General features: G+C 37.6%; 1 pseudogene; it reads left to right on the top strand.

Moving 5' to 3' along the window:
• LOC134475322 (elongation factor 2-like) lies at positions 1 to 23,865 on the top strand (annotated as a pseudogene).
• Positions 23,866 to 25,368: the final 1,503 nt, after the last annotated feature.

The raw sequence follows: 25,368 nt of genomic DNA, 5'->3' as shown, positions 1-25,368 counted from the left end.
ATGCGAAAGCAGCCGATTGGAATTCTTTTCACTCCACAGGTAAATTGCCTAGGGGTGGGGAAAATGACCTCAAGGTAAACATGGCCCTTTGGTCCCGCCTCCCACTGATGTAATGTCCTATCTAGGGCAAGATTGTTCCCTTTACAAATATGAAGTTAACTTCTTTGTCTCTCTTAATCATTCTTGGCTTGAAATCCACTTTGTCTTCAAATAGAATAGCTACCTTTTTTTTTCTGTGTTGTCATCACATGGACTATTTTTTTGTATCCTTTGACTTTCAGTCCAGTAATTTTTTAATTTAAATGTGTTCTTTGTATGCACTATGTTTCGTGTATACAGCAGGCAGGATCTTGCTTCTTGATCAATTCTGATAGTGTGTTTGTTTGGAAAACAGACTATTTACATTGATTGTTACAACTGGTCTATGTTGACTTATCCTTGTCATTTTTTTTTGGTTATTTCCATTTTTCCTCCTCTACTTCATTACTTGTCTTGCCTGGTGGATTCATTCTGCTGAGACTCAGGGAGTTGTAGTCTTTCTTAGTCTTTCTAGAATGTCCTTCAGAATATTTTGGATTGCTGGTTTGATGGTCACAAATTTTTTCAGGTGTTCATTGCTATGGTAGTATCTTTATTTCTCCATCAAGTTTGAAAGATAGTTTTGCAGAGTACATTAATCTGGGCTTCAAGTTTTTTCATTTAAGGCTTAAAAATATTTCACTTCATCTCTTTTTGTACTTGAAGGTTTGTGTTGAGAAATCTGCTGTGATTCTGATGGACTTTCCTTTATAGGTGATTTGTTTCTTTTCTTGTTACAGAAAAGAAAAATATTAAAAGGTATTACGCTTTTAATATTTTGTTCTTGTATTGAATTTCTGGAATTGTTACTATTACATGCCTTGGTGTAGATATTTTTGGTCATGGCTAATTGGAGCTCTATATATCTCACTTATCTGTATGTCAAATTCTTTTTCCTTGTCTGGGAAGTTTTCTACCATTAATTTTTTTTTAATTTTAAAGAGAATAAAACAAAACAATAAAATGGAACCAAACAAAACAGTGAGAACAATATTGAATTTCAAAAACAAGACAGAAAGAAATCCCCCATAGTTGCTATATTACATATTGTTATCCTCTAAATAGATAATCAGACTACCTGCTTTAGGCCTGCAAAGTCAATCAAACAATACAAGGATTAAGCTGGGGTTTTTTTTTTTTTTTTCTTTTTCCTTTTTTATTGGTACCGGGGATCAAACTCATGACTGCCTGCTTGCAAGGCAGGCACTTATGCCGCTGAGCTAAATCCCCAGCCTCTATGCTGGTTTGTTTTACCTCAGTAGCTGTCATCTCAGTCTGTGTTCCTCCAAATCAGTCAGTTGCTTGTGGTGGGGGAACTCTTGTTTTTTTTTTTTTTTTTCTTGTTTTAAAGAACTGTTTATTGATCACAATACACATGGGCTAGAGGACAATTAACTGTGGGGGACTATTCTTGTCTTACAGCCCACATGCTGGCTAGCTCATGAAAGGAGGTTGGCTTCTTGTTTCTCCTCCCAGTCCACATGACTGATGCTGGCTCACAAGAGGGGGTTGATTTCTTGATTCTCCTCCATGTTTATACCTGCTCCATTAGTCCCATTGAGGTTCAGGCTGGTTTCTGTTTGTGAGGCTGGGACTCAATTTGTTCAGCCTGGAACATTATATGTGTCTCCTGTTGACTTGAATTTTGTTCCCTGCTGGCTTGAATTTGACTCCTTGACCTCCACCAACTTGAACTTGGTAGCCTCACCCTGACACTGGGAGTCAGTAGATGGAGCATGTGAGCAGTCACTCTGAGTGTTGAGATAGTTGGTCCTTCCCCAAGATTGCTACTGGCTTATCACCCTCTGTTTGGGAGTATCTGAACCCAAATAACTCAGCAGCAACTGCAGTCTGCTGCACTTATTGCTCCATTCCACTGGTGCATCTCTCTATGGAGGCCTCTGGTATCATCCTTAGTCACTGTGCATCTCAAGTTCAAGCAACCCCTCCCACGTTGTGAATCAGGACTCATGGAGAAGGCACCACTTGCCATGTCCTTCTACATTGAACTGTCTTCACTCTTTCCATGTGTTTCAATTATCATTTTAGGACCTTCCCCAGAAACATCTTATCTCCTTCTCTTCCTCACATTGTTATATTCCAGCATCTGGACACCAAAATATTTTTTGATATTTGTATTTACTTTTCTGTGCATATGAACATTGTTTTTAGTTTTTGTTTTTGTTTTGTTCCTGTTTTTCTCCTTCTTTCTTTGCCTCCTATCCTCTTCACCAGTTTACTGATGCTTAGACAATCTTTGTCCTTCAGACTTTTTCTTTTTTCTTCCTTCCTTCCTTTCTTTTCTTTTTTTGAGACAGGATTTCACTAGGAAATTCAGGCTGACCTTGAATTCACTTTGTAGCCCAGGTTGGCTTCAAATTTGCAGTGATTTTTTTTGCCTCAGCCTCCTGAGTGCTTGGATTATGGGCTTACACCACCATACCTGGCCAGCCTTTCTTCTAATCATGTTTTCTTCTCTCATTTATCTATTTTTTCCACTTTCCTTTTTAAATTCGCTCTCTTTAGAGTAATATTGCTCTATTGGGTGAATATTTTCTGTATATAATTTTTTATTTGTCTTAGATTTTGTTATATAACTATATTATTAGTCATAAAGTTTTGTCATTTTCCAGTTTGTCTCTGATGCTGTTGTTACTACTCATTGTACTACTTTAGACAAAGTGACATAGTTGTCTTGATCAATTGATCTTCTTTGTATGCAAATGCCTAGATTGACTACGGATTATAAACAATAATACAACCTAATACCAAAGAACTGCAAACTAGGCCAAATAGGCTGCAATCTTTCATCCCTAATAAACAGAAGAGTCAGAATTCTGGGACAGACTGAGAGGTAAATGCCAACTATCCCTAGAATATTTCTCTGAAAAGTCGTTGTGTCCTTAAGAGAATTTGATACTAGTAACAAAGCTACTAACTAGAGACAATTGACAAGCCTCAATACAGAAAACAAATAACTAAACAAATAGAATATGAGAAAAGATGGCAGCAAATTCTACCCAATACTTCCAACTTGCCCAAGGCAAATCCACGGGGCACTGAGGTGAAAGAAACCAAAGGCCACCCAGTTGTACTTTCTGAAATGGTAATAGCAGAAGAACAAAACAGATGAATAATACCCTTGACAAAAAACCCAGAAGCAATCAGAGAGATAATTAAAGTGATGATGACCATAATGAAGGAGATGGTTATTGAAACTACAGTAGATACAGATAAAAATAGAAGAACTTAAGAAAATTATGGAAACCATGAACATCCAACAGAGGAAAGAAATGTAATCCATGAAACAGATTCAAATAAATACCCAGGACACTAACAATTCCATTGAAATTATATGCAGTAGAATGAGCAACATGAAGATAGACTGTCATATCTAGAATCTGCAATCTCCCAAATGCAATTGGGAATCATCAAGTGAAAGACTTCTTAAAAATAACAATAGACCATGAAAAATCAATTCAACAGTGGCTAGATAATGCAAAGAGGATAATATAAGATTAACTGAAATCAATGAAAAATGAAAACACAGGACAAAGACATAAAAAGCTTCATCTCATACATAATATCAGAAAACTTTCCCAGTGTGGGAAAAGAACTTGACATACTGATAAGTGAGGCATATACAACTCCAAATAGCCATGATCAAAAAAAAAAAAAACAAAAAAAACTACACCAAGGAATCAAATAGTCAAGATTCCAGAAATTCAACACAAGAACACATTGTTAAAACTTGTCAGAGAAAAGAAAGAAATGACCTATTAAAGAGAATCCATAGAATAACAGTAGAGTTCTCAAGACAAATCTTTAAGCCAAAAAGAGTTTGGAGCAAAGTATTTCAAGCACTAGATGAAAACAACCTCCAACTGAGATTGATGGAGAAATAAGATAAAGTAATACCTCACTTCACAAATGTTTCTGTTCACAAAAAATCCAATTTCCAAATAAAAGTATTTGACAAAATTTTTCTTCCATTTATAAACTCCACATTAGGTGATAAATGCAACCATTATTATCTTCCCTAAACAAACACAAACATGGCCATCTTTTCTAAAATCATAAAACAGATTAAGCTCATGGACTGAGGTACCAGTGTGCTTCCATGATAAAGAGCACCTGAAGCAATTTATGATCACAAACTAGCACTCTAAAAAGTTCTGAAGAACGTTCTAGACAAAGACAATGCAGACAACAATTTCAAGAATCCCAATAGAATCAGTCCACCAGGCAAGCTAGTTAAGTGAAAGGAAAAAAAATGGAATAACAATGGGAAAATAATATAATGATTAGGATAAGTCAATACCTTTCAGTTATAACCATCAGTGTGAAAGGCCTCAATTCACCAATCAAAAGAAACAACTTGGCAAACTAGATCAAGAAACCAGATCCAAAATATGTGCATACAAGAAACATTTAATTCAAAAGGAAATTCATAGACTGAAAGTGAAAGGATAGTCCATGTGACAGAAACCCAGAAAAAAGCAGGGGTAGCTATTCTATTTGCATACAAAGGGGATTTCAAGCCCCTTTCACAGATGAGTTGGGCATATTGGCTTTACCTGTAATCACAGTACTCAGGAGACTGAAACAAGGATCATGGTGAGACTGATCAGAAGAGACAAAGAAGATCACTTCATACTTATTAAAGGAACAACCCAAAAGGAAGAGATAACAGTTATAATATGTATGCACCAAATACCAGTGCACCCAACTATAAAACAAGCACTAATGGATATGACAAATCAGACAAGCACTAATACACCTGAAATGGGAGACTCACTACCACACTGTCACAAATAGATGAGTTGGGCATATTGACTTCGCCTGTTTTGTAGTCAGGGGTTATATACAGAGAACATTTTTGATCAGGACATAGAGTTTATAATATTTTTATAATGGTCACCGGAAGTTAACACCAGAAAATGCAGGAAATTTATCCACAACACCAAAGACATAGATTTAGTCAAGAGACTAAACCCCACGGCAATGTCCCCACATGAGTCCAGATAAAAACCCAGAGCTCAGGACAATGCCTCCCATGAGTCCAACTGGAAGTCCAGAGCCCACAAGAAAGGAGGACTCATGCCAGTCTATTTTACAGATCCGTGCTGGAAAGACCCAAGGGTCAGTGGTGAAAGCCAGAAAGTCTATGCCAGCAGGATGGAGCTGTGCTAGTGGGATGAGGGTTCTATGCTGGAGCCCAGAAGTCACACTCATAACAAAGAGCAGGGCTAGCCTGAAAGGCACCACAGCTGTCCTCAGCGACACAGAGGCCCCGAGCTCCTCCGACCACAAGCACAGTCGGGTATATGCCAGGAAGCAGCGTGACGAGTTCATCCTGGAGACAAAGCAGCACATGTCTTCCCCTCCAGAGCCAGGAAGCAATGCTCCATGTGAGGACCAAAGCTTCTCCAGGAGAACCAACAGCTCAGACAGCAACTTGTAGGAGAACCCACAATGCCTCCTTAACGCCTCAATCCCTCTCTCCACACCTCTCTTTTTTTCAGCTATTTATCTTGGCAACCCTCCTCAGGTGGAGCATCTTCTCTCAATGCATGCTGATGTAATACAGCTGGTGTTAAGTTGATCACCAGTTCTCAAACCATAACAACCTGTAATTACAGCACTCAGGAGACCGAAACAAGAGGATCATGGGAAATCGGGGGTCAGCCTGGGCTACAAAGTAAGTTCAAGGCCAGCCTGAACTACCTAGTGAAACCCTGTCTCAAAAAGACATAAAAAGACAGAAGAACTAGACAAAAAAGTCAACAAAAAAGTCAAAGCTGAACCAAACTTTTGAACAAACAGACTTAGTAGACACCTACAGAGTGTTTCACCCAACAACAACACAATAAACATTTTGGTCAGCAGTACATGGGACTTTCTCCAGAATGGACCACATACTATCTCATAGAAGATGCTTAAGTAATTTCAAAGGAATTGAAATTATATCATGCATATTATCTGATCATAGTGCAATGAAATTGGAATTAAATTGCAAAAAACTCCCCATAAAAACTACATAAATACACGGAAATCAAATTATATTTTCTTGACTATCCAGTGTGACACAGATGAAAATAAAAAAGAACTAAATATTTTCTGCATTTAAACAATAATGCTGGTACAGCATACCAGAACTTATGGAATGGAATGAAAGCAGTCCTATAAAGGAAATTTTTAGAAAAACAGAGTGAGCTCAAGTAGATAACATAATGTTGAACCTCAATGTTCTAGAAAAAAAGATCAAGTCAAGCCCAAAGTTTGTACAAGAAAAGAAATTATACAGATCAGAGAAGAAATTAATACAATTGAAACAAAGAAAAAATACAAAGAATCAATGAATTCTGCTTCTTTCAAAGATTAAATAAAATTGACAAACCCTTTGCCAACTTTATCTAAAAAAGAAAAGGCCCAAATCCATGCAACTGGGAATGAAAAGGTAGAAATCACAATAGATCCTATAAAAATTTAGGAAATCTTTGGTACCAGTACTCTAGAGAAACTGTACTCTTAAGAAGATGGAAAACTCAGAAGTAATAGAGAAATAACTAGATGCATATCAATTACCAAAGCTAAATCAAGAATATATAAAAACTATAAATAATCCAATATCAGTCAACAAAATTGAAAAGTAATAATAATTTAAAAAAAACCTGCCAACAAAGCAAAGCCCAGATCCTGATGGATAAACTGCTGAATTAACTCTACAAGAACTTTAAAGATGTAATGCCCCTACTTCTCAAACTCTTTAATGATATTGAAAGGGAAGAAATACTCCCAAAGTCATTCCTGAAAGCAAGCATTATCCTGATACCAAAAGTGAACAAGTATCCAACCAAAAAACAGAACCACAGGCCAATCTGCTTAAGGAACATAGACACAAGAATCCTGAGTAAGATACTGACAAACAGAATGCAGCAAATCATGAAAAAGATAATATACTATAACCATTAGGATTCACTCCAGAGATGGAGAGATGGTTCATTATATACAAATCAATGAATGTAATGTATCACATTAACAGTAAGGACAAAACCCACATGATCATCTCAATAGATACAGAAGGAGCATTTCCCAAGACCCACACCCATTCATGATAAAAATTTGAAAGAAACAAGATAGGTCTTTGTCTCAATCTGATAAAGGCCATCAATGACAAACCAATAGCCAACATCATACTAAATGGTCAAAAAATGAAAGCTTTCACTCTGAAATCAGGAACATGACAAGGATGCATATTATCACCAGATCCTACTTAATATAGTTCTAAAAAATTGTCAAAACTGTTATACAGATTTAATACAATCTCTCAATCAAAATACTAATGGTATATCTCACACAATGATAGAAAACAATCCTAAAATTTCTTTGGTATCCAAAGAGACCTAGAATAGCAAAAGAAATTCTGGGCAAAAAAGGTAAGGCATGGTACATCACAATCCCTGACTTGAAATTATACTACAAGGCTACTGTGATAAAAATAGCATGGTACTGGTAAAGAAATATACCTGAGGATCATTGGCAGAGAATAAAAGATGCGACAATTCCACCCACATTCTGCTACCTTATCTTTGACAAAGGGGCCAAGCATGTTCACTGGGAGAAAATATCCTCTTTAATAAATGATGCTGCAAAGCTTATTTTCCACATGCTGAAGACTAAAACTAGACCCATATCTCTCACCGTATGAAAGACCTAAATATAAAAATAGAAGCAATCTGCTGGAAGATAGAATAGGTAAAACTCTTGCAGACATAGTTGTAAGCAAAGACTTCATGAACAAACCCCTGACTGCACAGGAAATACTGAAAAGAATTAATGACTGGTATTGCATCAAATTAAAAAGCTTCTGCATAGTGAAAGAAACCACCAATAGTAAAGAGACAACCCCCAGAATGGGAAAATACTTTTCCCAGCTAATCCTCAGACAAGGGGTTAAAATCTAGAATATATAAAGAATTTTTCTAAAAAATCAAATTAGACACACAGTCCCAAAATAGGCATTTGAAAGAATAGATACTGCTAAGTTGAAGTACAAACGTCAATTAAATATATGAAATAACATCACTGGTTATTCAAAAATGCAGATTAAAACAACATTGAGGTTCCATCTTACTCCAGAAAGAATGGCTATCATCAAGAAAACAACCCATGACACATGCAGGAGAGGCTTTGGGGTAAAAGGAACCATTCTTCATCATCAGTAGTGTAAATTGGTACAACCACTTTGGAAATCAATAGGAAAATTCCTCAAAACACTAAAACTAGAGGTTTCATTTACCCTAGCTGTGCTCCTTCTAGGTATCTTCCTGAAAGATTTAAAAAATCATATCACAGCAATGTTTTCATACTAGGGTACATAGCAGCACAAAGTGTAATAGCAAACTCTTGGAAACAGACCATATGTCCGTCAACAGATGAATGAATAAAACAGTAGTACTTATATACAATGGAGTACTAATTTGCTGTAAAGGATAAACCTGAATCATTTGTAGGAAAATGGATATACCCTGAGACCATAATCTTAGGTAAAATAAATCAGATACACAAGTTTAAATGCCACATTGTTTCTCTTGTGTGAGAAACCCAAAGGGTAAAGAAGAAGCGAGATGGAAGATAGATATTGGCCAGTAGGAAGAACGTATTCAAATTGGAAGAGGAGTAAGGTGGGAAAGGGAAAAGTGAAAGAAGGGAAAAATTTTTTTGTCTTTTTGAAACAAGGTCTCACTATGCAGTTCAGGCTGGCCTTGAGCTCACTTTGTAGCCCAGGCTGGTCTCGAACTCACAGCGATCCTCCTGCCTCAGCCTCCTGAGTACTGGGATTATAGGCATAATCCATCATACCCCGAAGGAAAATGGGTTTCTAAAAAAAGGGAGAATAGAAGGGAAAAATGGAAACAATCTTTTCTTCATGGAGAGAAGAGAAGTTGAAGTGGAGAAGGAAATGGGGAAAAAAGAAAAATTAAGACACATTATGTTCACATACAAATTCCCTATGATGAATTTTATGATCTTTTATGTATAGCAAATATGTATGGTACTAATAAATTTTTTTTAAAATGGAAGGTGATCCTACATTCTTTTTTGGAACCAGTGTCTTACTATGTTACCCTGTGAATTCCTGGGCTAATGGGATCCTCCTTTGTTAACTTCTTGAGTATCTTGGATTCCAGGTATGAGTCACTGCATCTAGATGGCTCTATATTCTTGCAGTCTGGTGATGCTGCCATTGTTGATATGGCTCCTGCCCAGCCTGTATGTGTTGAGAGCTTCTCTGGCCATCCCCTTCTGTGTCATCTTGGTTACCTGAGATGAGATCACTGGCTCAAAAGCAGTACCAACTAATTATGGACTAAAACCTCCAAAACTGTAAAACCTTTAAACAGTTTAAATCTTTCCTCATTTTAAGTTGATTATTTCAGGTTTTGTTACAGTAAAGGAAAGCTCATTAATATACCATTAAAATAAAAACTAAAGAAGAGTATATAAATTTACATAAAAGAAATCAAAATTAATCCAGAGGTATTCCAAATGACTTAATTTTGCAAGGATATTAATTATCTCTCAATTGATTTAAAAATGTATTACAATTCTGCTTTTGAAACTCCACAGTACTTTTACAAATTATTTTTTTTAAATCAGTACTGGCAGTCAAACTCACAACCACTGGCTTGCAAGGCAGACACTTATGTCACTGAGCTAAATCCCCAGCCCCAGTGACAAATGATTTTAAAGATTCACCTAAGTAAAAGTATGCAAGAATAACTGGAAAGTTCATAATGATAAGCTTAAGAAACAGAAGTCTAGTTTTACTGTATATTTAAACATATTTTAAGGTGATAATCTTAAAAGTATATTATATAATAAATAATATAGGAACAGAATAAATAAACTAAGTATATATGACAATTTAGGTTTTGGTAAAGTTAGTATTTTGAAACCAGTAAAGAAAATATAACATCATTTAATAAAGTTGTCTGGAAAACAGGCTAGCCATTTGAAAAAGTACAGAAGATTTACTACCTCATTCCTTATTCCAAAATAAATTTAAATGTATGATGTAATTAATAGGACCATGAAAATATTATAAAAATACTCATGAGGATTTTCTAAGCATAACATAAAGCCAACAAGCTTTAAAGGCAAAAAGACATAAATTCAACTATATAAAATAAAAATTTAGCCATGCACACAACAAAATACCATAAATGAAAATTAAAAACCAAGTTGAACATAAGTATTTGCACTACATAGGATAGTAAAACCTTATTTACTTACTAAACGTAATTATTACAAATTAATAACCAATGACACATTAGAAAAATAAGCAAAGTTATGAGAAAATACAGGACCTGGAGGAGGACCACGCCTGCATCCCCATCAAGAAATCAGGCCCTGTGGTCTGATACAGGAGATAGTGAGCAAGGAGGCAAATGTGATGTGCCTTCCCAATTCCCCAAAAAACACAACAGATTGTACATGAAGGCATCCCAATGGTCTGGCCAAGGATATTGAAAAGGGGCAGGTGACCACCCCTAGGAGCTCCAGCAGCACACCCGCTACCTGGCAGAGAATTACGAGTGTGATGTGGCTGAGGCCCGTAAGATCTGAGGGCACCGGTCCCAACATCCTCACCGACACCACCGAGGGGATGCAGTACCTCAAGGAGATAAAGGATAGTGTGGTGGAACCTGGGCCACCAAGGAAGGAAAGCTGTGCGAGAACATGTGCAGGGTGTGCTTCAATGTCCATGACGTGACCCTGCACCTGACGCCATCCATCGTGGGGCAGCCAGATCATCCCCAACGCGTGGTGCTGCTCTACACCAGCGTGCTCACAGCGCAGTGGCTCCTCATGGAGCTCATCTACCTTGTGGAGACCCAGCGTTCGGAGCAAGAGGTGGGGGAGCTATAGTGTCCTGAACAGGAAGCAAAGCCACGTCTTTGAGGAATCCCAAGTGGCTGCACCCCAATGTTTGTGGTCCAGGTCTACCTGCTTGTCAGCGAGTCCTTCGGCTTCACTGCCAACCTGCGCTCAAATACCAGTGGCCAGGCCTCCCCCAGTGCATGTTTGATACTGACCGATCCTGCCCACGACCCCTTAGACAACAGCAACCGCCCCAGCCATGTGGAGACCTGCAAGCGCAGGAGCCTGAAGGAGGGCATCCTGGCCTTGGACAACTTTCTAAGCAAGTTGTGGGCAGCACCATTCTCGGCTCCACCACGGCATCCCGTGCTCACATTCTCAAATGACACCTTGAAACTGTCCCCACACAGTGACCTCCACTTGCCAGATTTCCAGGCCTGCTTCATGCCATCCAACAATTCACACCCCAAGCTGTTTCTATTTATTTTGGGTTCCAGAGCAGCAGAAAAGCTCCCTCTGCAGGGACTTATTCCTCCTGTGGGTGGGGAGGCGGGGAAGGACACTCAGTCTTCCTTAATTTTCATTTGTTCAGAGGAAACCACAACTCAGAGGTCCAAAAATTTAAAATAAACACATTAAGAGGTTTACTTGGGTAAATGGCCTGAAGCCACTCTTATCACAGAGAGGGGACAAATAGGTGGGCAGTTAAGTCCTGGAAGGCAGGGTCCTGTGTGATATCACTATGAGCACCATCAACTGTCTTAGTGCCACTGAAATAATAAATTCAATATGGTGGTGAAAAAAATAAATGTATGTAGGATACTCAACCATAAAATTCAAACCAAAATATTTTCTTTGACTTATCAGATTGGTAAAAATGTAAAACATTAACAATTTTCCATGTTGGTAAAGATGTGGAGAAATAACACTGTGCATGGGATTACACAATTGGTTAAGTTTGAGGTCATTTCATTAATGTCTATAAACATTAAAAAATGCAGACCCTTTGACTTAGCAACTCCACCTTGATAGGAATATATTAAGATGGATATATACTAATTATCACTGTAGAATTATATGTAAAGATAAAAATTGAAAAAATACTATATAGGTTTCTGGTTAAATAATTCTTAATATTCACACACTGTGATATGACAAAACCATAAAATGATGAGACAAATTATCATTTTTTATTTGAAAGATGAGATCTTTCTGTGTTGCTCAGACTGGCTTTAAACTCCTGGGTTCATGAAATTCTCTTGCCTCAGCTTCCTAAATATCTTTGTTCAGCTGACATATTACTATTTAAGATTTTTAAAAAATGTTTTTCAAATAGTTAACATTCATAGGATTAGGTCAATTTTGCAAGTCTATATCTGGTAATCTTAGTAATTCTTTTGAAGATAACTATGCAAAATAATAACCTTAGTTATACTGCTACCACTTTGGGTTTTTTTTGTTTGTTTGTTTGTTTTCCTTTTTATTGGTACCAGGGATTGAACTCATGACCGCCTGCTTGCAAGGCAGGTGCTTATGTCGCTGAGCTAAATCCCCAGCCCCCACCACTTTGTTTTGAAAGCCTATATTGTCATTGTTTTGGGCTCTTCGTTATTGTTATTTATTTGTCTCTTTTGTTTCTTGTTTTTCTTTATTTTGTTTTGTTTAGTTTTTCCCTCTAATACAGGAAGGATAGATGTACATGTATAGGCTCATACATGCCTAGTACTTCTAAAGAGTTTACAGGTATTGATTTTATCATGTGTGATGGTATGAACAACTACTTTGAAGAAAGTAAGACACTATGGCAGCCATTACTGATTTTCTATCTTTTTGTTTTGAAGTCTAATAATGCTTTTATTCTTTCTTTTGATTGGTTTTAGTCTGTTTTGTATTATTTATTTCAATATATGTGAAGGTAGCTATAGCTGTTATAAAGAAAACAAGAGACATTATGGTAGTCATAGTTGATTTTCCTATTGTCTGGTTTTGAAGCCCTGTAATGCTTTCATTCTTTTGTTTTGACAGGTTTTATACTGTTTTGTCCTGTTTGAATGATTGTACGTGAAGGTATGGACAACTATTTAGAAGAAAACAAGAGATATTATGATAGCCATTATTGATTTCCTGTTGTCTTGTTTTGAAATCCTGTGTTGCTTGCATTCTTTGTTCTGATCTTCTATGTTCTGTTTTGTTTTGTTTTAGTCTCTATTAAAATAAAAAAATCTTCAAAATCAAATTAAATTTTACAGTAGTACTATTTTCACAGTAAAATTAAGTGGGAAACACACTTTCCATATATTCCTGTCCCCATGTGTACACAACTTTTCTTTCTGTTGACATATTGTACCCCTGTGCTATGTTTTTTATGAAGATTAAACTACACTGGCACATCATTATCATCCAGAGCCTAAAGTTTATATTATGATTTACTTTTAGTGACTGTATTGGTTGAAGTTTTTCAGTGAAACAGAACCAATAGGATAGTTCAATAGACAGGTAGACAGGGTCTGGGGATTTAGCTCAGTGGCACAGTGCCTGCCTGGCAAGCATGACGTTGTGAGTTCAACTCTTGGCGCCAAAAAAAAAGGTAGGTAGGTGATAGATAAGCAGTTATCTACACAGATGACAGACAGATAGATAGATTTATTATGGGAATTGGCTCATGAAACTGTGGTGACTGAGACGTTCCATGATCTTCTGTAAGCTGGAGAACCAGGGAAGCCAGTGGTGTAATTCAGTCTGAGTCAGAAGATCTCAGAACCTGGGCTAGAGATAAAGGCAATGGCTTAACTCAAGCCAAAAGCCTGAGAACTGGGAGAGCCAGTGGTATGATTCTGAACTGAAAGCTGAAGGTCATACAAGTGAAGAGTGTTTATGTGTACAAATTACATATCCATAGATATCAATTTACATTGAGAAAAGCCTGGAAAGATTCATATCAGACAGTTATCCAGAGTGAGAAGGCTGGTGTAAGTCCCAGAGTCCAAAGGTCCAAGAATGAGGAGCTCTGATGTTGACGGGCAGAGAGGAAGGATATCCCAGCTGTTAAAAATGCTCCTTCATCTGCGGAGTTAAGGATGGCAACCAAATTTTGGAGAATTTGGACATTTGGGGCACATGTGAAAGAGAATATGGTTACTGCCTCTCCTGTAGAGAATGCTGCAGGTGGAGGAACTGCCTAAAGTAGCTGATGACAGCAGGTTGGGGAAGGAACTCAAAAGTGAATTAGCCTGTACTTCCACTTCTAGGCATGGTGAAGATGTCTGAGTTTACCCAGCAACAAGGAGATACCTCAGAATGTAGCTAGAACAAGTTTCTGCTATGTCACCCTGTAGGAGTGAGTGGGCGCCAGCAGTAAGAGGCCAAGGGGGGTCCTGCTGAGAAAAGGAATGAAAAGAAATCAGCATGAGAGCTCATTACAGCGATCCTCCTGCCTCAACCTCATGAGTAGATTATAGGCATGCACCACAATGCCTGGCTTAATTTTATGTTCTTCCATATGAAGTTTGTTACACTGAGTATTAGTTTTAAAAGAATTAAGAAAAGTAACTTAGATGAAACAAGTTCTTTGAATTGGTTATAAATTATTTGATGGAAAATTAATTTTTATACACAATCAGGAATCCCAATGAAGCTTGGATATCATAAACACAAACAGAACAACAAAAAAGACACACATAACTCAAATGACTGAACATCAAAAAGATTTTTTTGCTTTGTTTTGTTTTTTTTGAGTTGGATTCTTTACATAGTTCAATCTGAACTTGAATTCACTATGTAGCCCAGGCTGGCTTTGAACTCACTTTGATCCCTTTGCCTTAGCCTCCTGAGAGCTAGAATTATAGGCCATGCTGAACTCAAAAAAGTTTTCAGAGAAGCAAAATAAAAATGATCCATTACTTACAAGGGAACACCAATAAGACTGATAGCCAACTTTTCACCAGAAACAATAATAAATAGATCATATATTCAAAGTACTAAAACATGTCAACCAAGAATCTTATAACCAGCAAATTTATTTTTCAAAAATGAAGGCAAAGAGACCTTCCTAAATACACATGAACAGAGAATTTGTTGCTAGCAGACACACCTTATGAGAAATACCACAGGAAGTTCTTTAGGCTAAAGGCAAATGAGCCCAATGCTAACTCAAATCTATGCAAAAAAACAAAGAGAGCAGTAAAGGCAGTTACATTTTAAAGGCATTATTAATATGCAGCTTTGTCTTTTCTTTTCTCAATTGTTTTAAAAAGCAACTGTAGGACTGGAGATGTAGCTCAGTTTCAGAGTACCTGTGTAGTATATGTGAATGCCCAGGTTTGATTTCATCACTGTGAAAAGGAATAATTACACAAAATTATAGATATGTGAGTGCATGTATATAGTATACATATATATATATTATATATATATAGTATATATATATATATATATATATATATATATATATGGCTTACACACATGTATGAGAGAGAGAGAACTGGATCTATGATATACAAAATTGTAATATTTGTATTTATGTGTAACATATTTGGCAATTATAATACAAAGGAAGTAAGTGAGAACAAAGTTGTATTGGCATGAAACTGACTAGAGAGGGTAAAGTAATAATTAAAAAGTATACTGCTGAGCCAGGTGTAGTAGCATACACTGTAATCCCAGGACTCCGGGAGGCCAAAAGAAGAAGATCAAAGTATGATGGGTGATAGTTTTGGTACAAATTCAGCACTAAATATTGGTTGCATAACATTGAGATTAAGATATAGGTTCTGGATCAGACTGCAATCACCCACTGCAGTGTATGCTATGGCTTTGTAGCCTACCTTCTGGAGCTAATCCTGGGACTCAGTGAAAGCTTATGCACTTACCTGTAGCCCTTTCTTCATGTACTTACCTGTGTGACCCTAATCTTTGAGCTTCTCTCTCCTGCTTCTAGGAAGTCAGTTTAGTCATTAAGATGTTGATTATTTATAAGTCTCAGAAAACCACTAGTGCAATGCTGTTTCTATCTTCCTTCACTTTTCTTTTTGAAATCAGCACCACTACAATGTTTTTACAGTGTAGAAAGTAAAAGGCATTCACACATGGGAAGAATTTCTAAACTATTTACGGGAACAGATTATATAACACACAATGTAATGAACGGATACTCTGAAGAAGAGCCACTAGGAAACCCAATGCGAATTCTGTAGCATTATGATATGAAATCTAACAAAACTATCTTTCACTGTTCAGAGTGATATTAGTCTAGTCTCTTATGTTCAGTGTCAGCATATGTAAAGATAAAGACAGCTACTACGAAGAGACTGAGAAACATTATGGTAGACATTATTGACTTCCCCAAAATCAAGTCTTGAAGCCCTAAAAAGCCTTCATCATCCTGTAATGATCTGATTATTTCTATAATGTTCAGTATGTATTCAATGTGTGTGAAGATGGGAACAACTATTTGGAAGAAAACTAGAGACAATAGGATAGACAGTGAAGATCTCCAGTGGACTTGCTTTGAAATCTATGTTTCTTTAAATTGTTTCCTTATATAATGTTTTGTTCTGTTTTGTTATGCTTAATCTTACCCTCTTTAAGATAAAAAAAAGTGTGTAGGACTGATAACCATATTACTAAGTCCTTGTTGGATTGTTGAGCAGAACTGTTTGCAGTGTCGTTTGAATATCACTTTGTATGCTTTAATTTTGTAACTCGAGCAACTATTTCTAAGATGACGGTATGTAACTCATCAACTGGTGATTTCTTACTGTTTATTTTTCTGAAATTCTGTATTGTTTCTACCCTTTTTATCTGTTTTTTTTTTCTTTAAATAAAAAAATTTAGAAAAGAAAGTAAAAGGCAATAAGCTTTTGCAAATGGGTAGGGGAGCAGGGAAGGGGACAAAACAGAATTAAGATATGTTATATACATGAACAAATCCCCCACCATAATGTAATCTTTAGGTACTTCAAATACATTAAATAAAAAAAGAATATATATATATATATATATATATATATAATCCTAAAATTCTTGAAGATGGCCTAGGATGGGTAGGATGATGGAGTCGTCAAGTTGCTTCTAAGGCTGTATTTAAAAAGATCTTTTAGTGGGAATAGAATGCAGATCTGGAGCAGTGTCCAGTCAGTGACTGTGCATGGCAGTAGTGTCAGCATGTGACAATTTCTACTCAGTATGAGACACTTCAGATAGGCATTCTTTGCTATGGAGTTCCTCAACGAGTTGGCCAAAACTATCTGCTTGATTAATCCTGAAAGTGAATCCAGGGATTTACTTGAGACAGGGTCTTACTAAGTTACCAAAACTTAGTGGTTGAGGGCAGGGTATAGCTCTTGAAACTTGTGGCAAAGATGGTGATTATGTGGTTCTCCTAGGAAGCTCTGCTTTATGAAGCCTATTCTACAAAGCTTGAACTTCTAAGTCAGCTTTCCTGAGGTCCTCAGGGCTCTGTTGGATTTGGATGCCTATGATAGGCATCAAGGAAAACTATTTTGCTAGCCTGACTTGCTTTCAGTCATTAAGGTTGGAATAGATTGTCATTCAGGCTCAGAAAAACTTGGAGCAAAGAAGTTTCCTCCCTGTATCTCAGCAAAGGTATGACTCTTCATGTAGTTTACTTATGATCCTCAAGAGCAAAGTCTCCTTAATCTTTTATAATTCACTGGTTACCATTACTCCAGAGACCCTAACAATCTGAGCTCTCTGATGAGAAGTCAAAATTATGAGCAGGAAAAGGAAATGACCTATTTAAAGAAACATTTGTTAGGAGGAAGGAACCAACTCACACAGCTAGGCAGGTGGCTTCAATTGATGTAAAAGTACAGTGTGCATCAGAAGGAACTATTATATGATTAAACAAGTCAATATTTGTAAAATATTTAGAACAGAACATGATACATAGTGTGTGTTATATATTTGCCAAATAGTAAACCAAAACAAAAAAGTAACGAGAGCTTTCAAAGATGTGCAAATAGAACTAGAAAACATAATTTTAAAATTTAAAAATTCAATACATTAAAGTGAAAAAAAAAAGATGAGTGTTAACTAAGAACCATATTGGTATTCTGGAAGATCAAATAGAAAAAACATCTTTCATCAGATCTTTAAAAATGTAAGGAGGTAGGGCTGGGGATTTAGTGCAGTGGCATAAGTGCCCTCCTGGCAAGTGTGAGGTCCTAAGTTAGATCCTTGGTACAAAAAAAAAATAAAAAAATAAAAATGTAAGAAGGGGCCTGCGATATAACTCAGAGGCACAGTGTTTGCCTGGCAAACAAAGTCCTGAGTTCAATTCCTAGTACAAATAAGTAAATAAAATAAAAATGTAAGAAGGTAGAAAGGTTTGGGCTGTGTCTGCCACAAAAACACATGAAAATGGTTAAAACCACAAGCTAAAAGCTACCTTAGGGCCTGGGGTTTAGCTCACTGGCGTAAGTGCCTGCTTGGCAAACATGAGTTCGTGAGTTTGATCCCTGACACCAATAAATAAATAAGTAAATAAATAAAAGCTACTTTAAAAAAAACTAAACATCTTGCCTGGCTAGTGTAAGGTGCTGAGTTTGATTCTTGGTATAAATATAAAAAAGGAAATGAAATCTATTGAAATTTGCATCATTTTTGGTCTGTGTGCAATTTGCAAAATTATCCTGAAAGTGGAATTTATGTGCACAAATCTGAAGAGTGGACATTTAAGATCTGTGAATTGTTATATTAGACAAAAATAAGTAGCATTCAAAAGGCTACCTTCTATGGAGAGACCTTTGAATCAAATTATTTTGATGTTAGCTTTCCTTTCACTGCCCTAAACTAGATAGAACTTTTAATAAATCAAAATTTTAAAAGGGCAGTCCTCCTAGAAAACAAGGAAAGCACATTCTATTAATTTGAAGTTCTTGTTTCCCTCCTCCCCTAAATCAAGAACAGTATTCTGGGAAAGGGAGGGTTGGGCTGGATCCATACACAGAGTATAAGGATACAGAATGACATCTCTTTGGACCAGAGCTTCAGTGGGCCAAGGGTGTCCCAGCTGCCAAACTCACTGTCTTCCAGTTAATTTCTACACTGGTTTCACGAGACTTCATTAGAGGCGAATTGAGGCTTAATTGGCCTCTTCTGTGAGCACAAAGAAGAAAGTCAATACAGCTGAATTTACCTGACCATACTCTAATTGAATTTTGAAAGGCAGATGAGCCTTATGTAATTTTAATTGCTTGTACCCAGTGTCTGGATGAATAGAAGAGGGATGAGTTAGAGGCTCTGGGTTCCACTGCCTTTGAGGCAAGAGCATCCTGGCTGCCCTTATGCTAAACTTGCTCTGTGTCTCTGTGTCATTCATCCTTGTTCTCCCCGAGTTAGGGGAAACAAATTAGTAGCAGGACTAGATCATTGCAAGCAATTACTGGGTGGGGAAAGCTCAAAGTGGGTTTGATTCCCACCAGTGGCACCTGGGAAAGGGAACTGGGGCCTGTGGTGTAGACCAGTCTCCAATATTCAGGGAAGGCTCAGAGTTGGTTCAATATTCTGGAGCTCAATGATAACATTTAACAGCACCCATTAAGGTATATTTTACATATGGCACTTCTTCAGGTAATTGCTAAAATATATGTGGTCCAATTGTTCTCTAATATTTCTATATGCTTTATCTAGAAATGCTTCTACATAGTCAATAGATTTTACATCTCTCCTGGAGGTTCATAAGACTGTGCAGGACTGTTGACCTCAATAGGAGAAATAGAAGAAATTATGCTGTTCAAAACAGTGGCCATTATAGAGTGCATGAAATGTAACTAATCTGACAGGAAATGTGCTGAAATGTGAATTTCAAAGATTTAGAATGAAGAAAAAAAGGAAAATGTTCCACAATGTTAAACTGAATATTAAGGACATATGTCAGGCATATATTGATCATCAGAATATATATATACATATATATATTCTAATACTGCTAGGAATAGAATACAGGGCCTCCCTCAGGTTAAGCACAAACTACTATTGAGTTACAACCCCAGCCTATTTAACTTTCACTTTTTAAAGTGTAGTGAGTAGGGGAGAACATGGCGGATAGATAACAGCAGCTACAGAGGTTCTCTGAGATAACCAGCTTAGATTCCAGGAATGGTGCAGTGTGGGGAGTCCTAAGCAGGGTAGATATACCCTGCCGACCCAGGAACAAACTAAGCTGAGAGAAACCAACTGGAAATGCAGTCCCGGTGCTATGACTGGAACAGCTAAAGTCTCAGTGCCACAGCTGGAACCTGTGCCTCTGGAAACCACTGCTTGAATTTCCTGCCGCCACTGCTGCATCTGAATTGGCACAGCAGGGATAGAGACACAAAGCTCTGAGAGCAGGAATTGGCAAACCAAATTGAGAGCAGAGCTGGCGGAGAGCCCTGTATCAACCTGCAGTGAGTGAGAGGAACAGGGGCCCTTCCATACACTAGGAGGCTCCAAGACTGGGATCCGGCAGACTAGCCAGAACAGGACGCTGCAGTGATTTCAGTCACATATTCCCCTCTCAAGTGGGATTGGTGTGGAGTGCTTGACCTGGATGACACTGCAGACTAAGACACAGTAGGCTAGCCCAATCCAGGTCCCTGCACCTCGCAGTGCACCCTAATGCAGTGACGCCTTCAGCAGGTTGACTGACCTGGAGGGGCGGGTCCAGCATAGGCTTCCCAGGTGTGTGTCTCCCTAGTACACTGCAGTGGGTGGGAACACCTAGCCGGCATGATTTAAACAAACTGTAACTGACAAAGAAAGAAACTGGGCCTCCTATATATGCTTGTATGGAAGGAACAAAAAGTATGGGAAGAGGGAGCAACAAGAAAGGGTCCTCAGTCCCCAATCCTGAGAACACTGATCCAGGAAAGGTAAGTGCAAAGGATAATGAGGACAGAAAACATGCAATATCAGGCATGGCACCAATAGACATAAATCGATGTCTCTGGGACCTCATAGACAAGTTCAAAAGTGAAGTATTTAACGAAGTAAAGCAAGATATAAGTAGAATAGTTAAAGAAATGCTAAGCACCTCCCAAGAAAAAACAGATGGTGGAATGGAAGAACAGAAAAAAAGGGGAGAATTGTTTGATGGAGAAAATAGAGAAAATTTAGAATACATGAAGCAGGTTCAAAGAGATTACCAGGAAACTAAAAGCTCTCTTGAAAGTTGGCATAACAGCTCGAAAGAAACTAAGCATAGATTATCTGAACTGGAGGACAGATTTGTAATGTGCGAGCATGAAAGGAAAGTTTTCTTAAAAATAACAAGGAAACAAGCAGTAACAATACAAAGGCTAGAATATGATAAGAGGATCTATAACTTAGGAATTAAGAATGTAAAGGAAGAAGCAGGGATACAAACAAAGGAACTGCAAAGTCTATTCACAGAAATAATCAAGGAGAACTTCCCTAATATGGGAAAACGTAAAGATATGCAGATGTATGAGGCATACAGGACTCCAGCCACCTACAACCCAAACAGAACTACACCCAGGCATATAATAATCAAAATTCCAGAAATCCAGTATAAGAACAGAATATTAAAAGCTGTCAGAGACAAGAAACAGATCACTTACAAGGGAACACCCATCAGAATTACAGCAGACTTCTTGGCACAAACCATCAAATCACGAAGAGCATGGGGAGAAATAATTCATGCTTTGAAAGACAATAACCTCCAGCCAAAATTGATATATCCTGCACAACTGTCCCTAGAAATTAATGGAGAAACAAGGTGCTTCCAGGATAAAGAGGAACTAGGGGAATTTACAACCACCAATTCAACTCTATAGAGAATACTCCAGGACATTCTAAAAGAGAAAAATACCAGGATTCCAGAAACAGTGGCAGAGAGGCCACAATGAATGGAGCAGAAAGCAAAATGAAGAAGACAAACTGACAACTAATGACAGAAAAAGAGCTCAACAGCAATGAGGCAGAGAAGGTTGGATGGTATGAATAGCTATTTTGGAAAAAACAAGACATCATAATAGCTAGTGCTGATTTAATATCATCTTGTTTTGAAGTCCCATCAAGCTTTTGTTCTTCTCTCTCCATTGGTCTTAACATGTTGTATCTTATTGGATTTTATTATATGTGATAATATAAAGAAAAATTTTTATAGACAAGGAGATAAAACAGAAACCATTGTTCATTTTCTGTTTGTTGGTTCTAAATACCCTGTAATACTGTCATTCTCTGGAATTGTTTTACATTGTCTTGATATGTTTGATGCTACAGTATACAAAGTTATACTCAAAGATTTCAAGGAAAGAGACACTATGGTAACTACTTTTATGTTGTGATCTCTTGTGGTGAAACACTATTTTGCTTAAATTGTTATGTTTTGATCTGTGCTGTTTTGTTGTTGTCCTCTTTTATCTCAATCTCCTTTTTAAATTATTTTTTTATTTTTATCTCTTTAATTAAGGGAAAAATAAATAAAAATAGCAGGATATAGTATAGTAACCCACTTTGATTTCCTATTAACTTGATTTGAAAACCTGTGTTGCTCTCACCATCTTGTTTTGACTGATTTTCCTCTATTCTGTTTTGCTTGATAGTACCAAGTTTGAGAGTATAGCCAACAACTGTGAAGACAATAATATTCACTATGATGCCCATAGTGAATCTTATTGACTATTCTTTTTAAGTCCTGTAATCTCTCCAATGTTTTGGTTTTATTGGTTTTATTCTTTACTGTTTTGTTCAATTCTATTATAACTGATGATATAAGCAATTCTTTTTAAGGTAGCAAGAGGCATTATGGTAATCATTGTTGATCACCTTGTATTCTGCTTTTACATTATGTATTAAGTCCATCCTTTTGATTTGACTGATTCTGTTTTGTTATGTCACATTTGGTTTTATTCTCTTCAAAAAAAGTAATAAAAACTGTGAGAGTAATAAAACCCAAAATGTGCAATTGTCATTGTAAAAAAGACAGGAAAAGAAAGTGCTCTAAAGTATATAACTGCATGTATATTTAAGCCTATAAGATAGATAACTGTATTACTGAGTTTTTGTTGGATCACTGAACAGAACTGTTTGCAGTCTCACTGTTTGAATGTCCACTTTATACGCTTTAATTTCATAACTTGAATAATTATTTCTAAGATGACAATATGTAATCTATTAACTAGTGATTCCCTACCGCTTATTTTTTGAAATTCTGTATAACTTGTACCCTTTTCTGTTTTTTTATCCTTAAATAAAATTTTAAAAAAAGAAAAAAAAAAGTAAGTAAAGCATATAAAATTATACATATGGCTCACATTTGTGATTCACATATTTCTATTAGACAGTGCTACTGAACATATTTGCTGTAGTTTCCTAAATTCCTGTTCTTTGATTCTCAGCATTCAAAATCAACCAGTACCGAAATAATGATAAGATCATCCTTATGGCCAGCCATGGCTTTAATAGTATCATGCTAATGTACTTAAATACTGTTGATGATCTTCAGCTCTTCTGGAATCTTTTGATCAATAGGGAGGTCACCCAGAGGTGCCCTGTGTCTATGCACACTGGAGAGTACCTCTTGACAAGGGACACAGGACACGAAGCTGTAAGCACCAACAAGACCCCCAGCAAGTATATCCTGTACAGGGTGTGATCATGACTCTAGAGAGTTTGCTAGCTGATTCTGTGAATGCCACTCTTCTAGCTATTAATCTCCCTGAGGTCCTGAGGCTGAGTGCCACGGTGTACTGTTCTATGGTTTGGTTGAACATCTGGTGCAGGAGGATGAAGCACGTGACAGGCAGGAGCAACTACAGGAGAGGCCAGCGGGTGGTGTGGGACTGGCAGGGAGTTGGAGGACTGACAACAAAGAAGGGTGAGATAGCTTCTGGGCAGCAGTGCTGCAAGAAGCGACTTGCAGCTCTTGAATAGTGTTGGCCTTCAGAGTTTTGGGCCAAGGCTGAACTCCACAGAGCCTCCCTGCTTCCCTTTTCCCTGGGCTCCAAGTGACTTCAAACCCTGAAATTCATGCCTCCTAATTCTCCTTCCTAGGCTAGGCTGGGCTGGGCTCTCCCTAGCCTTCCCTCAAAAGCTAGTGGGGTTTTATTTTTGAGTTTTAAAAATGAACTTTACTTTTTAAAAGTTCATATGTGCTTTACAGTAAACAAAAAAACACAAGAAGCGAAAAACAAAGTCATTCTCAGTCATAATCAGTTTAGTTGGTTGTGTCCTTCTGGGTTCTGCATGTAACATACAGAGCATGTCACTTTGTATGACAGAGTATGCAGTGTGTGTCCTGCTTTTCCACACATCACGAAGAGTCACCAACTTGAAATCCTAAATCTACAAGAGTAGTTTTGATAACCAGTAATACACCACATTAACTCAATCTGTTAGAAAAAAGATTGTAATCCTGACTTTCTTGGGCACAAAAATTTCACTGAAGACCAAAAATGGCAACAAGCCTCTAGATACAAGTATTGGTAGAGTTACAATTAAAATATTGCATTCTTGAGCTGCACATAGTGGCTCATGCTTCTAATCCCAGCACTCAGAAGGTTGAGACAAGAGGAGCATTGTGAGTTCAAGATCAGCCTGGGCTATAAAGTGAGCTCAAGGCCAGCCTGAACTGCATAGAATAACCTTGTCTCAAAAAGACAAAAGCAAAACAAAACAAAAAAAAAAGGCCGGTATTTTTGAAAATACCAATAAAATAAACTCCCAGAGGCCAGGCATAGTGGTGCATGCCTGTAATTCCCAGCACATGAGAGGCTGAGGCAGGACAATTGCTGCCAGTTCAAGGCCAGCCTGGGCTACAAAGTGAGCTTAAGAGCAGCCTGAGATACAAAGTGAGCCCAAGTCCAGTCTGAACTACATAGTGAAACTCTGTCTCAAAAAAAGACCAAAACAACAAAACAGAACTAAATAGACTCCCAGATAGCTATACTAAGGTAGGCTGGAAGAAAGAGAGAAAAGGAGAACCAAAGGAGAGAAAATATTAGGTAATAAAAAAGTAGATTTTAAAAACTTCTCATAGGGTAGTGTGGCAGGCTATGGGCCCTCCAGGGGGAGAACCACCTGTGGCTCCTGAGATCCGAGCCTTGTTGGAACTTAGAACCCTGGAAAACCAAGCAAGCAGTTCCCCTCCCTGGTAATTGGCTGTGTTGTGGCAGGCTGCAGCCGCCCCTGGGGAAGAACTACCTGTGTCTTCTGAGATCCGTGCCATGTTGGAACTTAGAATGCTGGGAAATAAGCAATCAGCCTGCCTCCCTGCTAAGCAATAGTGAGCCTACTGGTGCATGGGCTGAGAACCAATCATCCCACGTCCCCTACCTCCTCTCTCCTGCCCCCCGTTAGTAAATGGGAACCAGGGATCTTAGTTTCTCTTGGGAGACTGACCATAGCAAATAAGGGGAATTTCCTTCTACCATCTCT

This window comes from Cavia porcellus, unplaced genomic scaffold, assembly GCF_034190915.1.
Source record: "Cavia porcellus strain 051 isolate PalLab524CR breed Dunkin Hartley unplaced genomic scaffold, mCavPor4.1 scaffold_3, whole genome shotgun sequence".
Taxonomy (NCBI): Eukaryota; Metazoa; Chordata; class Mammalia; order Rodentia; family Caviidae; genus Cavia; species Cavia porcellus.
This window is presented reverse-complemented; position numbering and strand designations above follow the sequence as displayed.